General features: G+C 37.5%; 1 protein-coding gene across 2 annotated transcripts in view; it reads left to right on the top strand.

Annotated features, from left to right (window-relative positions):
• The window catches only part of LOC125238264 (complexin), a 618,857-nt gene that overhangs the window by 341,836 nt on the left and 256,290 nt on the right, over positions 1-20,731 (top strand). The window lies entirely within an intron of this gene.

Raw genomic sequence — 20,731 nt, 5'->3', positions numbered from 1 at the left:
ATGAAAAAAAAGTAAAAAAGTTCCATTATCTCGAAAACCATGACATTTTCGTTAAGTTCAAATTCTGAGATGTTCTATCACCCCTTTTCATTTTGGCGTTGGTTTTATGAACACTCTGTATATTCAATCCTAAAAACATTAGACAATAGGGATGACGTCTACATAAAAAAATGGTATTCTGTTTAGTCCGTCAGTTAGATCGTCCAAAAATACTAACCACGTATTTTTCACTTTTTCTTATTAATAAAAAACTACAAAGATATAGAGCATCACAGTTCCGGAGTGGGGGCTTGTGACGTCACTTCTAAGTAAAAATTGTACCTAAGCGTGACATCACGCGAAACTTCTACGCAATGTACCGTCGTCATTTTTCGTTAATGAGAAAAAAGAAAAAATATATATCCAAAATTCTTTGATAATCTAACTGACGGACTAATTAGTTTTTTTTTAGCCGTCTCGCCTATTCTCACAACCTTGCCCCGATATGATTGCGACCAGGCTCATCCCGCATAATCTTACCCAAATCACTCGGGCCGTAAGATTAATCGTTCCTGCCTTTCTTCCAATAATGGAATCGTATTATATTATAATTTACTGTCTCGGGCGAACAAGACCGTCTTTATTACTTTGGTGAAAAGCTTTATTCTAATATTCCGCCAATCGATCCCATTCCTATCCAGTATCAAAAGCTTGTATGGGACCAAAAAAAAATGTCTGGCTAGAAAAGTCACAAATCACGAAAAACTTTTCCCATACAATTTGTATGATTTTTTTTTCCACGTGGTATTTTTATGTTCCAATCGATTCCATTCCTATTCAGTATCAATAATTGCTTAGGGGTCAACTCACGACAATGCACCAAAAAAAAAGTTTGTCAAAAATGCCCTTTTTCTCGCACCCTGTATATTTTTTCCAAAATCTGTAAATGCCATTTTTCATCAATTTGAAATTGATGGATGGGTCCCCTTAGACTATTTTCATGTAGGACTATGGGATCTCATACCGGTCTTACTGACCCGCTATCAAAATACACCCTGTATAAGTCCTCATAGTAAAAATTAAAAAAAATTGAATGCACTTTTACTGTTTTGAAAATAAAATAAAGTCTTCTTTCAGCAAAATATGCTACGATATTTAAGGTACTTTCCCTCCATGTGACATCGCCGTGGGACACCCTGTATTGTATATAGTAGTATATAGTAGTAGTACACCCTGCGTATTCAGTGGATACATGTAGAACTCAACATCATAGTGTAATAATGTAAAAATTGGATCTGTTACAATTGTCCCCCAGTCGAGATTTGCCCCGCTGTAGCTTATTTACTTTACGATACGTTTTCAAAATGCAATGACACTAGCTCAGAATTAAGATCCTACATGACGAATAAGTTGAGCCAATCAATTCAGTTCATTCCATATTCTGAGTGCCAATTATGAGGCTTGTTTTTGTCTCTCGTTCCATTTTGACATGAAATTATTAAGTAAATTATACACCGTGTTTTTATTGAATTCCGTTAATTGTAAGGGACCTTCCCTTACTTTAGGTGAATTACAATTAATTTGTGCCTGTGCCGAGTGTCAAAAAAGCTAGATCGAAGTGTTAAGATTTTTCCGAGAAACATGACGCCTAGAAGGAAACAAACCATAAGAGTTTTGAATGATTCACGGTTATTTTCATTAGACTTATATTAACCGGGATATAGACCGTGATTACCTTTTTGATTTTTGTCGAGCTCCCGATATTTCGACGCAGTTGCATGCATCATGATCACGGAAAACTGAAGAAGGCGATACTCGCAAGTCGGCTATTGGATCGAGTTGCATAGTCCTAAGGTAATTTCGACGGAAAGCCACTACATACCGAGATTGGTAAGAGAAGCCATTGAGATTCACAAATATAAAAATTTCAATCGTGAGGATGGCTTCAAACTATCTAATGTATGGAATCCAGTGATTTGTTTGTGTAAAAAACCGGTGAAGTCAGAATTGAACAAAAGTAGTGACACTGTGAGTGTAGTGTGTTTGGACAGACCATCGAGTGTGAATGCGACGCAGCCGACGCGCGCGAAGGAGGGTAGATCGCGCGCTGTCTATGCAACTTTAACATCTACCTGCCTTCGTCAGTTTTCCGTGATCATGATGCATGCAACTGCGTCGAAATATCGGGAGCTCGACAAAAATCAAAAAGGTAATCACGGTCTATATCCCGGTCAATATAAGTCAAACAAACCATAGTCAAGCTTATCTACCAGTTAAACCTCTATTGATTTAAATACACTTTTCTACTCCCGAACTGTTATTCGTCATTTATCGGTCGTGTATAGATCTTTAAAACCCTACATAAAAGTCTATTAGCGTCCGCCGGCTTTCCGCGCATGCGCGCAGTATCGAAAAAACTGAAAACGCATTGTTTGGCTCTGTAACCATGGCAACGCATTGTTATAATGATAAAAAGTTTTGAGAAGCTGAGCTAACAGTGCAAACCTTTGCGTCAAAATACAGGAATCATTGTGAATTTCACAAAAGAAAGCTATTAAAAACTAAGTGCATTGTCGAAGAAAAAGTATTGTATGCAACGGTCTTTAACTGAGTCAAAAAAGACTCGTGGCGTCTTAATAACAATTGTTTGACCTCCTTTAAACGCCTGTTGCATAAAATACTATATTGTTTAGTCAAGTATATTTTCTTTTTGAGATTTTTTACAGTGGGAATACCTATATGTATTTATTTTCTTTAGTTATAATAGTGGTCACACGATGACAATAGTATCATTACAGAGACAATAGGTGGAGAGACAAAGCCGGGCGCGTGACAAACTACCGCTATAGGGGGTCTATTAGATGTGTAAGGATTGTACAGGTTATGTAGGTAGGTATTACATACATACATACAATCACGCCTGTTTCCCAGAGGGGTAGGCAGAGATCACGGATTTCGATTTACTACGATCCTGACAAATCACTTTCGCTTCACACACTTTCATAACATTTCTCAAACACGCTCGTCGGTTTCGAGTACTTCTGACCTGGCCTTTTTGCAATATTTCCCCGATTTGAACAAGAAAAGTTCGCCTAGGTCTTCCACTTCCAACTGACCCTTCCACTCTTTTTTAGGTAGGTATTGTAAGTATATGTAGTAGTAATTAAATTTAGTGCTACACGAGCTTATTCCACAGTCCCCATTCTCCCATCGGACTCTTAGTGCGTTTTCACATTATCCGATCCGATATCGGATGTCGGACCGATATCCCATACATTACAGGCGTCATCTTGGATTTTTTTCTATTGAAATCCTTCCGAAATCCGATAGCGGATCAGATAATGTGAAAGCGGCCTTAGACGCACGTCCTCCATCGGTGACGGGTGCTGGCTTTAAAAACTTACTTTACCTTACTTTACTTTTTCTTACTATTTCATGTGCTCTGCCTATCCCTTTTGGGAACACTATTCATCAAAAAGTGTATTAGAATACTTTTGGTCAGTAACACATTTTAAAGAAAAAAGACAAAAAAAAAGAAGGAAAGATAAAGAAAGACGAGGCCAGAGAACTTTTAAAACAGTACAAATGCAAAAATTACTCGATAAAAATCTACCTCAGAGCTATTACGAACAGAATATAAAGCAAATGACCCAAAATTAAGATAAGTAAGCGCATTAAAATGATAACAGTGACTCGTGGAAGCGGTACGGCCGTATTCGAAGCGCTGGGGTACCTATACAATGAAATTTTGACGTTTTTTTAAAGTAAAAAACCGGCCAAGAGCGTGTCGGGCCACACTCAGTGTAGGGTTCCGTAGTTTTCCGTATTTTTCTCAAAAACTACTGAACCTATCAAAATCAAAACAATTTTCCTAGAAAGTATTTATAAAGTTCTACTTTTGTGATTTTTTTCATATTTTTGAAACATATGGTTCAAAAGTTAAAGGGGGGGGACGCACTTTTTTTTCCTTTAGGAGCGATTATTTCGGAAAATATTAATATTATCAAAAAACAATCTTAGTAAACCCTTATTCATTTTTAAATACCTATCCAAAAATATATCACATGTTGGAGTTGGAATGAAAAAAAATATCAGCCCCCACTTTACATGTAGGGGGGGTACCCTAATAAAACTTTTTTTTCCATTTTTTATTTTTGTACTTTGTTGGCGTGATTGATATACATATTGGTACCAAATTTCAGCTTTCTAGTGTTAACAGTTACTGAGATTATCCGCGGACGGACGGACGGACGGACGGACGGACGGACGGACGGACGGACAGACAGACATGGCGAAACTATAAGGGTTCCTAGTTGACTACGGAGAACCCTAAAAATGGGATGAAAAAATCACAGTATAATAAAAAGTACTATCGTACAGTATGGCCACTCCCGCTCCCCGCTGAAAGTGCCGCCCACCCCACTCTCGTCTACCTCACGGTTACCGCCTGTCAAAAATGCGAACAGTCGACCTGTCATATCTCACTCATACAAGCATGGTACGCGTTCACCTACACGAGCTTAGACTGTGTGCTAGGTACGCGCCTCTTTCATATATTTGATCGCCAGTGTCCGAGGTGTGCTCGCGTCCTCCTGATTGAAAATTGCACGTTCTTATAGCTAGGCCTCCAGAGCACGTATTAACGTACAATGCAAACTAATTTTGTTTATTTGTACATAGATTTTTTTTTACTTTGAATTATGATGAGAAACCCACAAAGGCATCACATTTTTTTTGCAATTTCTTTAATCATCAATCAGGCAGGTTCACACACTATTAATAAAGCAAGTTATACAATATTAAAAAAAAATCTTTTTTTTATAGTGTGTGAACCTGCCTTAGAAATCTATATTATTTGTGGTCATGGTTCGTTAATATTTCTTGTATGTGGGTAGCCTTTGCACATTATAATTTTTCCTCAGTCACCCGTTGACCACGAACGCTGTAAAGAGTTCGAAACGTCATGATGAATTTTAAATTCATTATACGCGTTTTAATCCGTTTCCATAGTTTTACTTCGTGAGTAACTATCGCGGTAACCGAAGACAATATTATATAATATAATTATTAATAAAAATGCTTTCACGATGGATTTCAGTAAAACCTCCTTACAAAAAGCAGAAAATGTAATAAGCCTGTAACGTTGTTTTCCTCTGCTTTTAAGCTCCGAAGGTGTCTGTCATATATAATATGATTTTGTTTTTCCTGTGATCTTTTACATTAAGGGTAGGTATATTTCAATTTAAGACGATACAGGAGGGGTCAATTCTCCATACAAACGTTCTCGACTATTTCCTCGTTAATAATAACAGATTTACAAATAGCAAAATTACATTAAACATATAGGTAGCAACAGGCGGTGTAGGTGAACGCGTATTATGCTTGTATGAGTGAGATATGACAGATCGACAGTTCGCGTTTTTGACAAGCGGTAACTGTGAGGTAACCAAAAGGGGGTGGGCGGCACTTTCAGCGGGGAGCGGGAGTGGCCATACTGTACAATAGTACTCTTTATTATACTGTGAAATTCAAATCAAGATTGAACAGGCATCTTCTGGGCGAGCTCACTCCATCGTAGGCCACGTCTTTGCCTTTGGCTAGTCTGTAGCCAAGAGTAAGCCCATTTATAATTAAAAAAAAAGTGGTATTGGTCAGTTTTTTGTGTGATACTATACAGCACGACCACCGATGATTTTACTAATTCTGTTGCGGTCCAAATTCTCGAAAGAAAATGTACTTTTTTGTACTTACGTTTAAAAAAAATGTACCTTTATGGTTTCGGAGTTTCGACATAGGGGCCGTGGTCGTGCTAGGTAGGTACTCCCTGGCACGACCACGACCACACTATATTTAATGATTTTTTAAATTTCTGCTGTGGTACAAATTCACGAAAAGAAATGTACTTTTTTGTACTAACCTTTTAAAACAAAAACCCCGCATGGTTTCGGAGTTTCGACATGGGTTGTGGTCGTGCTAGGATAGGTACTACCTGGCACGACCACACTAAGTTTTTGAAGTAATTTACAAAGTACAATTTCTAAACATTTGTTTAACATTCATTTGACCATCAAATTAAACATAAATATAGTGTGGTCGTGCCAGGAAGTACTTATCTAGCACGACCACAACCCATGTCAAAACTCCGAAACCATGCGGGTATTTTTTTTAAAAAGGTAAGTACAAAAAAGTACATTTTTTTTCGTGAATTTGTACCACAACAGAAATTTAAAAAAATCATTAAATATAGTGTGGTCGTGCCAGGGAGTACCTACCTAGCACGACCACGGCCCCTATGTCGAAACTCCGAAACCATAAAGGTACATTTTTTTTAAACGTAAGTACAAAAAAGTACATTTTTTTTCGTGAATTTGTACCGCAATAGAATTAATAAAATCATCCGTGGTCGTGCTGTATAGTATCACACAGTTTTTTCTTAGCATCAGGAGCCCTTAGCCTTTGAAAATGTCAAGACAGTAAACGCCAAAGTAAAACATGTCACCTATCAAACTTTAGACCTTCGTTTCTGTCACGCCTCAAATCTCGGTCTTACCTTTTGTGATATACGCGCGAGGCGTGACCACATCTAAAGGCGACGTGACCGATCACACCTGTGAGCGTAGCCGAATGCACAAACGCTCAAGATAATGGGCATTTTTTTAGGGTTCCGTAGTCAACTAGGAACCCTTATAGTTTCGCCATGTCTGTCCGTCCGTCCGTCCGCGGATAATCTCAGTAACCGTTAGCACTAGAAAGCTGAAATTTGGTACCAATATGTATTAATAATCACGCCAACAAAGTGCAAAAATAAAAAGTGGAAAAAATTGTTTTATTAGGGTACCCCCCCTACATGTAAAGTGGGGGATGATATTTTTTTCATTCCAACCCCAACGTGTGATATATTGTTGGATAGGTATTAAAAATGAATAAGGGTTTAATAAGATTGTTTTTTGATAATATTAATATTTTCGGAAATAATCGCTCCTAAAGGAAAAAAAAAAAAAATTACGCCCCCCCAGTCTACCTTTGGAACCATATGTTTAAAAAATATGAAATAATCACAAAAGTAGAACTTTATAAATAATTTCTAGGAAAATTGTTTAGAATTTGATAGGTTCAGTAGTTTTTGAGAAAAATACGGAAAACTACCGAACCCTACACTGAGCGTGGCCCGATACGCTCTTGGCCGGTTTTTTTTGTATGAGATTGCCAGTCCCGGTATATCCGATGATTTAATTATAATTATAAAGTTGTAACTAGATCTTCGTATAATAATAAAATAAGGAAAAAATATCTGTAGAAGAAAAACCCTCAGGGTTTGAACCCGGGACCTCTTGCTTTATAGGCAGGGTTACTACCGAGAAGGTTAAGAGATTGTCATATGTACCTGCGATTGCAGCGCCACCTATCTTTTGTTTTGCTATGCTGATTTAAAGTTGTTAACTTGGTTAGTTGCATCGGTGAAAATTTACAAGCAATACATTCAAAAAGTTGCCAACTTACAAAACTCGGTAAGTTGGCAACACTAGTATCTGCACAGACACGTTCCAGAACTAGAAAGTAACCGCAAGTCGTAAATTTCCTCACTTTGACGGTATCTTTGTAGGCAAGGAATATATGGGTGCGGAACTTTGATTATATTTTACATTTGTATTACTGTATTTGAATTGTAAGTTGATGATGATGGAAAGTGATGACAAGGCCGAGGTTGTAGCTCACTGGTTCGGTTCAGTAACAGCCTATTTTTCAGAATTTGGGACCCCCCCCCCCCAATTAGCGTAAGTCGTTAACAAAAATTAACTCATTGTCAGTTTTGTGACGATAATTAAGCAATTTGGATTTCAATAAAAATATTGTTTTGTATTAATTAAATAAAGTTCAAGCGATAATCTACATTCAGAATGTGAGAAAAGTTAATTTTTATACAGATTTTATGCTTAATTGTCGTCACAAAACTGACAGCGAGTTAAGTTTTGTTAACAACTTACGCTAACTTACCCAAATTATGAAAATGCCCTAATATATCTTTCGTAGCTCTATTGCTATTGCGTATTGGCGCGAGAGGTCATATCTATGATCTAAAAACACGATTATTATATTAAAAAAGAAGTCCGAGTGTGTGAGTGAAACTTTGAATGTCGACTATTCGATTTCTTGAATTTCGTTCAATAATATCTGCACCACTAGCGATTTAAATTCTACTAATAGGATCAAAAACGAGTGGTCTTTACCACTAGATTTAAAATTACAAGACGTCCTTTTTTGAAAAATAGCATTATGTCGTTTTCCACAGACTTTCGAACGACGAATTCATGCGTTTGAGTTTCAAAAATCGGTACCCAGGGTACTATTTAGTTAATTGATATATCTCAAAACTTCAAAAGCTAAAACCTTGCTATAAGGAACCGCACAGCGAATATAACCTATTCATTTTTTACTTACAAACATTACAAGCACAATACAAGAATTTCCTCCCAAAGCAGTAAAGCATAAAACATCTGAACCAACTCCGCAATTTCACTAAAACGATTCGGACAATGAAATACTCTTAAAACAACCACAAACAAAACACAACATTTCATCATATCAAAAGCGTATCCCATCGGAAATATAGCTGTCCTTGTCACTCTCAAACGTCACTCATAAGAGAGAAAGAGATAGTAACAAAGAAATCAGAGATTGATTGTTCTAGAACACCTGCCATTCGGATTGATGTCTTTTGAATAATATTTCCTTTTCTAAACGAGTTCGCTTTCAATCTGAAATGGGTCGAGTGTTTTTGTAACAAGGTTTGTTTCTGCTTGCTTACGTGTTTTCGCTATTTATCATAGTCATAGATTGTAGAAACACATGGATCACACCACTTTTTATTACAACAAAATATGACTGATAGCCAGATGGTCACCAAAAATTCTTTTAATTTTCATAAAGTTTGAGAGAAAAAGCAGTACCACGCTGCCGATTAAATAGCGAGTAGAGTAACAATATATGTCTCTTTCAGTATATGATATGCTTCAAGAGAGTGTACAGGATGACATAAGATTATTTACATACAAAGACCCTTATTACATAAGGGGCAGGCAGAGCATAGCACAGGGGGTGGTGAAATTCTTAACCCGTCACCACACGGAGGGGATGACACAAGGTTATTTTGATCCTGCTTACAGCTTGGCAAAAAAGAGTAGACATTTAAAAGTGACAACATCGTCGTGTCAACCCTTATCAATATGTATGAGGAAACAAGATGACTCGATGATGTCGCCACTTTTTAATTTTTTTAAAGATACTTATTCTCATAAAAGACATGCAAGACTTCGAGTGTGTGACCTACACGAGAACAGAATTTCAAAGTAAAAGTATTTTTTAACCCCCGACGCAAAAACGACGGGGTGTTATAAGTTTGACGTGTCTGTCTGTCTGTTTGTGGGTGCGTCTGTCTGTGGCATCGTATCTCCGGGACGGATGAACCGATTTAGATTTGGTTTTTTTTTTGTTTGAAAGCTGAATTAGTCGGGAGTGTTCTTAGCCATGTTGCATGAAAATCGGTCCTAGGATATATATTATGTCGCGGTCGGTGGTTTTTTCAAAATTTTAATTTTGTGGTTAGGTTACATTTACGGTAGCGTACAAATTCGCTCAAGTCATTTAATGTCTACTCTTTTTGTCAAACTGTGATACCCTCGGTCCATATTTTATTCTTTGTCTATGATCACGGCGGTTTATCCGAAGGATATCGGTGGAAACGATTTAGTTTCCGAGTTATATAAAGGAGAGGAAATATTTTTGTAGGCTGATACCGCGAGCTTCGGAGCCGTGGATTTACTTTGCTGAAAACAATGTGATTTTTTATGCGAAGCCTGGTTATGGATAAAGTACTTATCAATGTCGAAAATATACCTTTAGGTTTTGTAAACAAAAGCATTAAGGTACAGAGGGCCAAATCTCGACTGGGGGGCAAAGGTAACTGGTCCAATTTTTCCATGTTTTACAATGTTTGCATTTTTAAATAGAGTGTCCACCGGTGTGCACTATAGAATAGAATGGAATATTTTTTATTTAATATCAGTTTGGACAAATATAACACAGATAAATACAACACAATCTAGATGTGAAATTGGGAGTCCACTCAGCATATTTCCACAGCATGCCGAAGCGCTGATTTTCAGTGGGTCCCGGACTTAATAAACTAAGCTAAGAGCTAAACTAAAATAAGTGACAGCACAAATATCATACAGATGCGGAATACCGCCACTGTACAAGTAAATTGACAACAGACATAAGACATAATATTAACTTAACTAATACATAAAATGTTCCATTTTAAGTCCACTAACCCCGAGTTAAGTGATTGGTGCAAGTGGGTCTTACTTAGTTGGTAAAAGCTGATTAGATTAGGTATTTTTCTGTTTGAAGAGTAATTATAGTTTCAGTTTATTTTTAAAGGTATTTTGGGACATATTATTTCTAAGTGGTGGAGGCAGGTTTTCTATGATGTTGAGTTCTACACGTATCCACTGAACACGCCTACCGTATATAAATGGTGGACACTGAACTCTATTTAATAATGCAAACATTGGAAAACATGCAAAAAATGTACCAGTGACATTTGCCCCTCAGTCGAGGTTTACCCCGCTGTACCTTAATGCTAAACTACTGTTAAGCGGTGCGTTCAAAAAGGTAATTTTAATAAAATTTGAGGAACACTCATAGCAAACTCCAGTTTACGGCGCTATGAAGCCGCGGATCTCAGTTTTACTGCCTGCACGTACGTAATTTTAGATAAAATGGGAAATCTTATGAATATATGAAATTTTAAGGGTGTGAGACGGTAAGAGAATTCGCATACGTTTTACCGGGCTTTTGATTTATAATAATATGTTACGGATTACTAGCTTTTGTCCGCGGCTTTGCTAGCTAAAAACTCGAAATCCAGACAAAAAATAGCCTATGTCACCCTCCATCCCGTTAACTATCTCCTCAAATATCACGTCAATTCGTCGCTCGATTCTTTTCTCGTGAAAGTGGGGCAAACAAACAGACACACACTTTCCCATTTACCTCTATAATATTAGTATGGAAGTATTTTATGAATTATACATGTATTACTTATAAGACTGATGTCAAAACTATTTTTTTTTATAAACAGACATGTATATTAAGTTCACACCTGTATTCACAAATGGGGTAGGCAGATCACTTTAAACTGCTGGTTTCAGTGCCACTTTTGGCAACTAGGGGGTTGAAATAAATTCAAATTTTGTTACTGTTGTTTTAGTTGAAGAAATGTCGTGATGAACACTTTTATGTCATTTTGTTCTTTGCTGGTTTATGTTTGATCGTCATGAATAAATGTCTTTTATGTTTATGTTTTATGTTAAATGTCATTAACATAAATATGTATTTACTTCTAGATGTATATTTAATATCAGTGTATTAAAAATAATGTTATTTACTTATTTATTCTTTCTTTTTTCAGGTACAACCAGTTAAAGCTTGATTTTCTGGCTTTCTTGGATTGATTATACAAATAAATATTGGAGGTGAGATTATATGTAACAGAACGTCACTTTTACAGGCCCATTGAAGTAGGTAGGTACACACTGACTACAGATAACAGAACTATATTTTAAATAAGTTACCAAGAGTTTAATGATAAATTCAAATCCATACTAATATTATAAATGGGAAAGTGTGCGTGTCTGTGTGTTTGTTCGTCTTTCACGGCAAAACGGAACGACGAATTGACGGGATTTTTTAGGTGGAGATAGTTGAAGGGATGGAGAGTGACAAAGGTTACTTTTTGTCTCTTTCTAACGCGAGCCCAGCCGCGGGTAAAAGCTACATAAATTCACACCTATTCTCAAAAGGGGTATGAAATATTGCTCAAATTTCAGTGTCTCTCGTAGCAGGGGATGAAAGAAATCGAAATTCTGATACTGCAGTGGCATGTTATGAAAGGAGGTGGTGCAAGTATTAGCCCATCACGACACAAATAAATATTATAAAACATACAGGGTGTTATCAAAAACTAGGCTTTTTTAAATGAACGTAATCTCACATAGTTATTTAACTTAACCATGTCCTTAATTTGATTAATAATTAAAAGAATTGACTTCATAAACTTTCTAATAAAAATGTTATTGCCAGCAATGTACAGCACACACACTTGTCAAGTGAGGGCAATGACAGCTCATAAGTAAGTAAGTAAGTAAGTAAGTTAGTAGTTAACTACATAGGTACCTGCACAAAGAATCTCACAAAGTGTTTTTTTTTTTAGTTGTCGAAGTCGTGAAATTTAATTTCTCCTGCAAAAACTTTTTTTTTATTTATAACTTCTTTTTCCATTTTCTCTTTTTATGTTCGCGTGTGCGGTGACACGTATGTGTGTAGGTACATCTTTTTATTTTTGTTCTATCACTACCTGTGAGTTCCTGTAATTGGCTTTTTGTTTCTTATATTTGTTTTATTATCTGTGTAAACAGCTGTTGGTACTCCTTAAATAAATAAATAAAAATAAATAAATAAGTATGAGCGATGTGAGTTATGACAATTAAGAAGTGCACGCGTTACATTAAATGTTGGAATTTCGGAAAATATTTTTTTCAGTTAATTTAAATAACTATGATTTGCTCATATGCGCAAAACGATTGCTAAATGACTACATTAATATTGGTTTTAATGTGTGGCGACTGGTGAAAATTTCTGCTAGGCAACACTGAGCAAAAATAAACTTAACATTGGGCACTTTACTAGTAATCAATTTTAGGCAAGCCGGTGGTAATCGGCTTGTATGGACCAGCCGCTGCCGGTATACTGTCAGAAAGGCCCACTGGGTCTAGTAATTATCGGAAAAGGCATGCGGACAAAGGTCAAAGAACGCGCAATCCTGATGAACAGGAATTTGAGTCTAATTTGTTCCAAATGTATGTGTAATACTTAGTAGCGTAATACTTTAGTTAAAACTTAGAATTAGTATTATCAATTGTAATTGCAGTTCAACTTGTATATTGACGTGTAAAAGTGCCCCTGTGGCCTATTTGCTGAATAAATGATTTGTAATTTGTAATGTCGCCGCTACGGACTTAGTCGATTTGTGTCAGAAATTTGAAAGAAAGAAAGAAAGAAAAGACATTTATTCAGTACAGCACACATACACAGGACAAAATGATGAAAAAAAAAAAGAAACTAATAATAAAAACAAATACACAAAAATATCCTAAGAAAATTATATACACATACATACGTACATACATACAATCACGCCTGTATCTCATAAAGGGGTAGGCAGAGCACATGAAACTACTAAAGCTTCAGTGCCACTCTTGGCAAATAAGGGGTTGAAAGAAAACGAAACTATGACATTGCAGTGACAGGTTGCCAGCCTCTCGCCTACGCCACAATTTAACCCAATCCCACAGTCGCCTTCTACGACACCCACGGGAAGAAAGGGGGTGGTGAAATTATACACACATAAACAGAAAATTACACTTGTGTGTCCAGCAATGTGTGCAGTAGGGAAAAGGCTTTGACTCAGCATGTTGCAAGACGCAGGCGAGGCGAAATGCAACGCTGTTATTCTGCCAAGGCCTGAATTTCCTATAATAGTTTTTATTTATTTATTTTACTATCGTCAAAAACCTACGATTGGCCTATTTTAATAAACAGTCATTATATGCATCAGCGGAGCGCCTACTACCTGACGACATGTCTACTCATTGCCTCCAAAAAGCATTGAATAACCAAAACAAGCAATATGGCCATAAGAATATAATATAATCTGTCGAGGTATTCCCGATGAACTACAGTATGGGGTTCTTCAAAAAAGGAGTGTACAAGTTTCTAATGGGTCGGCCACGCGCACGTGACACCCCTTGAGTTGCTGGCGTCCATAGGTTACGGTGATCGCTTTCCATGAGGCGGGCCGTATACCTGTTTGCCATCGACTTGGAATTAAAAAAAAAACATTGAGAAACCCAATAAAATACGCTCTTTTCACAAATTGAGGGAAGTAGCAGTTTCATTTGGCCATAGAGTGTTTTAATTAAGTTTTATCGAGCTATGAACATTGAACAGTGTGTGTAGCCGAATGCACACGAAATGCTCACGATAATATCTCTTTCGTAGCTATCTATCTCTATCGCTCTTGCGTATTGGCGCGACAGAGCCAGACTAAATTTCTGCGACGTTTCGGTGGCGCAGAAATGCCGTTTGGCTACGGGGCCAGTGCAGCAAAGTAGTTTCAGCTAGCGCTTTTGTGAAATGTTGGATAAGGAAATGGGGGATAGTAGTTAAAAAATGGAGTGAGTTTTCAACATATAGAACGGGATAAAACGATAAAGTTTCAAGTTAGACTAACTTGGGGATTTAAATGGAAGTTAGGTAATATTTTTACCTATCACTATGAATAATATAATAGATTAGAATACTATTGGAAACCATGAGCGACGAAGGTTTTGACAAATTCACGTACAAAGTTCAATGCACATTTGGAGAAGTTTTTGACCCAGATTTTTATTAAAAAAAGCTACTTTCTGCCGGGTGAAGTAAAAATCTAATCTTTGTAGATCTAATCTAATTCTAATCTTTGTTATTTTTCATTCTCTTTGCACCATTTTTACTTGTCTCTGTTTGGCCCGATGGTTGACTGGTAGAGAATGCTATTAGGCATTAAGTCCGCGATTTTTCCGCCATCGCCATCCGTTGGAGGGACGAACGAATAAGCAGGTAAGAAATATTGTAAATAAATATTTGTTTAAGATAGGGCAGTCTAACGACGCCAATTAATTGAATAATTAACCCTCAAATATGTAAAAATGCATGCAATCATTAGTATAATGACTAGGGAGCGTACTTTTCGTGCCGATGACATCAATTTGACGTCACACTCCACATAGGGTGATCACAAATTGTTTTATTGTAAATTTAATCATTAGTCATTAATCATTTTAAGTTATGAATTTCTTTGCATGGTAATGAATGCAAGAAGGATGGTGTGCCTTACGTTAGAGAGGAATTCTCTTTTCTACGTATTTATTGTAATGTGTTGTTAACAATACTATTTAATTAAATTTATGTATAAAAACAAATCAAATAATTTTATTCACGTTTCACATTTCAAGTAGGTATTATTTATGCCACATGTAAATAAATGGACTACTGTATTTGAAGTAATTTGTACACGATTAAAATTATTGACGACTAATGATTAATAATTTACAATAAAACTATTTGGGATCACCCTATACGGAGCGTGACGTCAGATTAATGTCATCGGCATGAAAAGTACGCTCCCTGATAATGACTTAGTCATATCGGCAGGACTCCTTAACTTAAAAAATCTTTCTTAGTTAAGATTAGTAGTTAAGAAAAAACATGTTATTTGTAATTATTTATAGAAATAAAGTTTAAAAATTAAAAAAAAAAAAAATATTTTTGTGCAATAAAGTTTAAATAAATAAATAAAAAGGACCAGCCATACTTTGCAGTGACTTTTGAGGTCATAATCAACAACTTTTATTATAGGGCCAATATCGCGAAACAAAATTTGGCCGTTCCCTAGAAATGAGCAGCATAATGTCAGTCGGAATGTATGAAACAGCATTTTTCTTCACGGTTTTTTAACCCCCGACGCAAAAACGACGGTGTCTGTCTGTCTGTCTGTATGTCTGTCTGTCTGTCTGTCTGTCTGTCTGTTTGTCTGTCTGTGTGTGTGTCTGTCTGTGGCATCGTAGCTCCCGAACGGATGAACCGATTTCGATTTAGTTTTTTTCATTTGAAAGCTGTGTTAGTCTCCCAGTGTTCTTAGTCATGTTTCATGAAAATCGGTCCACTAGGTCGCGGTCGAGGGTTTTTCAAAATTTTAATTTTGTGGTTAGGTTAGGTTATTAGTATGAATAGGTAGACGTTTGACCACGATCACACCCGATGGTAAATGATGATGCGGTCTACGGTGGAGCACGCTTACCTATGAGATACCTATTTACTCTTGCTTTAAAGAGACCTGGGGGGTTACCATGACGTACTAAAGACGTTCAGTTTAGGTTGAGAGAAAGGGACACAGCTATAGCAGTTACATAGCTCCGTCCCTCTCTCTCAACCTAAACTGAACGGCTTTAGCACGTCATGGTAACCCCCCTGGATTGACCTGGTTTCAGCTTAAAAGACACTATACAAAGTATTTCTGGTCCTTTTATTTCACCTCGTATAGGTATATAATACAGGCTATGACGACCGGTCTGGTTCAGTCGGTAGTGACCCTGCCTGCTGAGCCGCGGTCCTGGGTTCCAATCCCGGTAAGGGCATTTATTTATGTGATGAGCACAGATATTTGTTCCTGAGTCATGGATGTTATCTATGTATTTATGTATGTATTTATCTATTTAAGTATGTATATCGTCGCTTAGCACCCATAGTGGCCATAGTACAAGCTTTGCTTAGTTTGGGGCTAAGTTGATCGGTGTAAGGTGTCTTCAATATTTATTTATTTATTATTTATTTCAAAGTTCAGTTCACTTAAAAAACTTACATAAACTTTATACCGAACGTTATATTTGACCAAAAGCTGATTGCTCTCTCGCGGTCGTCAGCAAAAAAAGTCGCTTTAAATCACCGCCGCCAAAAGGTCGCTGCCGATACGTCATTAACATTTAGATTGACCGGTCCATCCTGAATGACAATGTGTTGACTCGGAATATATTATGAGCGGGAAATAATACCAGGCCCCGTCGCCGAATGACATTTCTCCGACGCCAAACGAAAGCGATACGCCGCTGGCTCTGTCGCGCCAATACGCAAGCGCGATAGAGATAGATATCTACTAGCGCTTCGTTTCGTGAGCGTTTGTGCCATTCGGCTAGCCACCCTGAGAATATTACCGTTTTCAGGAGAATTGGGTTAGGAAATATAAAGCGAGAGCTGTGGGTACTATGAGATTGAATAAATGTTACTGTTTTGACGACCGGTTAGAGCGCTGGTGGCCTAGCGGTAAGAGCGTGCGACTTACGGTCCGGAGGTCGCGGGTTCGAACCCCGGCTTGCACCAATGAGTTTTTCGAAACTTATGTGAAATGTAATTTGATGTTTGCCAGTCGCTTTTCGGTGAAGGAAAACATCGTGAGGAAACCGGACTAATTCCAATAAGGCCTAGTTACCCTTCGGGTTGGAAGGTCAGATGGCACTTGCTTTCGTGAAAACTAGTGCCTACGCCAAATTTTGGGATTAGTTGTCGAAGCGGATCCCAAGCTGCCATGAGCCGTGGCAAATGCCGGGATAACGCAAGGAGGATGATGAGGATGAGTTAGGTATTTGTTTTACAAGGGGGCAAAGTTGTTGTTTAACTGCACCTGCTAATATTGATACACAACCGCGAAAAATTCCAATATTGAACCGCGAGCGTAGCGAGAAACTGTAACAATCAAGAGAGTTTTTACCAGTAGGTGGTGAAAATATGTTTAAAATTTAAAAACGTATTTACTGGTATTTTGTCGAATATTCCAGTACATTGCTATTTGGACCTTCTTATTTAAGTTGAAGCAGAACCCTTTAGACATGAAATGCCACATTTTAAAATACTCTTTTGGCTTAACTTGCTGCTTAAAAAAACTTTCACTACCAGACCAATAACCTAACCACAAAATTCAAATTTTGAAAAAACCCCCGATATAGTTTATCGATTTTCATGAAACATGGCTAAGAACTCTCCCGACTAACTCAGCTTTCAAAGAAAAAAAATATTAAATCTAAATCGGTTCATCTGTTTGGGAGCTACGATGCCACAGACAGGCACACACAGAGACAGACAAGCAGACAAACAGACAGATAGACATGTCAATCATATTACACCCCGTCGTTTAAAAATGGCGCACTATGTCAGAAACCGGTCGTAATTTATAACCTCTCGCTTGTATGGCTAGAACCCGTCCCGCGGGTTCTCCGGAATCTAAACAAAGTTCACAAGTGCCCACCAAGCGGGTTCTTGGTTCCAAAACGGAACTAACAGCTAACTTAGCCAACTAGCGGTTATGCTTCTTATTGAACCCGAAGTTTGCCTCATCATCCAGGCAAGAAAGAAATCTTCAACTCTGCTCTTCCCAGTGGAATTTAAAATAAACTTAAATGCGGATGAAAGGAGCGGGAATAATATGAAAAATGTTGGAATGTCTTTGCCGAGTAGTTCTTGAATTAACTTGACGTACAGTGCGAATTGTTGGAAATAAATGGGGGCGCCACTTTGAACGTAACTGTTACATTTCGTCACATTTACATTATGTCACATTTCATGCGTCAAAATCATGGCAACAATTTTGTATGAAAATCACAGATACGGTCAACCAATTTGAATCATAGGCCACTCTAGAACCCTGTCTCATTTAAACCATGTTCTATTTGCCATAAGAAGTCACATTGACGTTTACTATGCAAAGGTTCTACAGTGGCCTAGGATTCAAATTGGTTGACTGTACATTCTCACGCTCCTATTCCCAAAAGGGGTATGCAGAGCACATAAAACTGCTTCAGTTTAAGTACCACTTTTAGTAATTAAGGGAATGAAAGTAAACGAAATTGTGATATTCCCGTGATAGATAGCTAGGTCATCGCCCATATAATGCATAATTTGATACAAATCCCACACCAAAAAACTATTAAAACCTGTTTAAAAAGGAAATATTTTTCATTATAGGTAACATCTAGGGAAGAAAAATGAGTTGAGAAATTCATATTGAGAATCGATCGCGCCTGTCGTCTTAATTCCTTATGAACTTCCTAAATATTAAGTAACTTTAAATCTTTAACCCAGTATAAAACTAAACTATAGTAAAGTACTAACCGTAGTTTCTAGCACATAACTCTCCGTTATAAATGGGGCGTAAAATAGGATTTCCCGCGCGAAACAAAAGTTTTCCGTCTCATGAATTTATTCAATACTAAATTTAAAACTTATTTTAGCTCATTCCTTTACATTTTTAGGGTTCCGTAGTCAACTAGGAACCCTTATAGTTTCGCCATGTCTGTCTGTCCGTCCGTCCGTCCGTCCGCGGATAATCTCAGTAACCGTTAGCACTAGAAAGCTGAAATTTGGTACCAATATGTATATTAATCACGCCAACAAAGTGCAAAAATAAAAAATGGAAAAAAACGTTTTATTAGGGTACCCCCCCTACATGTAAAGTGGGGGCTGATATTTTTTTTTATTCCAACCCCAACGTGTGATATATTGTTGGATAGGTAATAAAAAATGAATAAGGGTTTACTAAGATCGTTTTTTGATAATATTAATATTTTCTAGGTGTGAGACTAAGGGACCGAATCCGGAACACTACGCTGCGCTCAAAAACTCAGATAATTGATGTGGCTCGGAAAGCGGCCAAGTTAAAGTGGGACTGGGCTGGCCACGTCTGTCGCATGCCGGATGACTTATGGGCCAAGAATACCACGCAGTGGGAGCCTCTCGAGTCAAATCGAGGATCCGGCAGACCTCGTCGGCGATGGCGGGATAACTTAGACTCCTTTTTGAGAGACTGGTCAGTTGTCGCACAAAACCGAGAGGAATGGAAAAAGAGGGGGGAGGCCTTTGCCCAGCAGTGGGACACAATAGGCTCATAATAATAAAATAATAATAATAATAATATTTTCGGAAATAATCGCTCCTAAAGGAAAAAAAAGTGCGTCCCCCCCCTCTAACTTTTGAACCATATGTTTAAAAATATGAAAAAAATCACAAAAGTAGAACTTTATAAATACTTTCTAGGAAAATTGTTTTAAACTTGATAGGTTCAGTAGTTTTTGAGAAAAATACGGTAAACTACGGAACTAAGGTCCCTAAACAGTTTACCTACCGGCCTGCCAGAAAACGAGATATTTTACCCAGGACAATAAACCTAATGTTACATATAAAGCCCCCAATAAAACGGGGCGTACCCAACATGGCAACCCCTGACCTCAGATCGTAACGAAAAAGGTCGCCCCGATTAGCATTTAAATAACGCCAGTGTTGCCACTTTACAGGCAAAAAAGTCCCCGAATAATTCGATTAGTGGTTAAATTTGAAAACCGGCCAAGAGCGTGTCGGGTCACGCTCAGTGTAGTTTTCCGAGTTTTTTTAAATACTGTTCAACCTATCAAGTTTTTTTTTATACAACGTCGGTGGCAAACAAGCATACGGTCTGGACAGCGGTCACCGTAACCTATGGACGCCTGCAACTCAAAGAGTGTCACATGCGCGTTGCCACCCCATTAGAAACTTGTACACTTCCCTTTGCTGTGTTAGCAAAAAGAAGTGTACTAGTTCTAAGGAGGGTTCGGGTTGCCGACGACTCAAAGGACAATAGACGGAACAAATTAGTTCCGTAAGTCCTCCCGTCGTCAGCACCCCGCACCCTCGTTGAGCTCTGGCAGCCTTACTCACCGGCAGGAACACAACACTACACAGTTCAAAATAATGTTCATAAAAAGCCTTTATAAAGTCCTCTTTAATGGACCTCTGTAATGTTTTTCATATTTTTTAAAGTTGTCGTTCAAATGTTAGAGGGGGAACACACTTTTATACTTTAGGAGCGATTATTTCCGAAAATATTAACAATATCAAAAATTCGACACGTCAAACTTATAAAACCCCGTCGTTTTTGCGTCGGAAAAATCACAAAAACTTCAAAATAATAATATATGTCTAGGGCCACATATTATTTTGAAGTTTTTGTGATTTTGTAAACTTGAAATTCAAATAATACAATAAAATATAATGAAAGTTCGCCACTCAT

Source organism: Leguminivora glycinivorella, chromosome 23, assembly GCF_023078275.1.
Source record: "Leguminivora glycinivorella isolate SPB_JAAS2020 chromosome 23, LegGlyc_1.1, whole genome shotgun sequence".
NCBI lineage: Eukaryota > Metazoa > Arthropoda > Insecta > Lepidoptera > Tortricidae > Leguminivora > Leguminivora glycinivorella.
The sequence above is the reverse complement of the archived record's forward strand: the minus strand, read 5'-3'. Positions and strand labels throughout refer to the sequence as shown.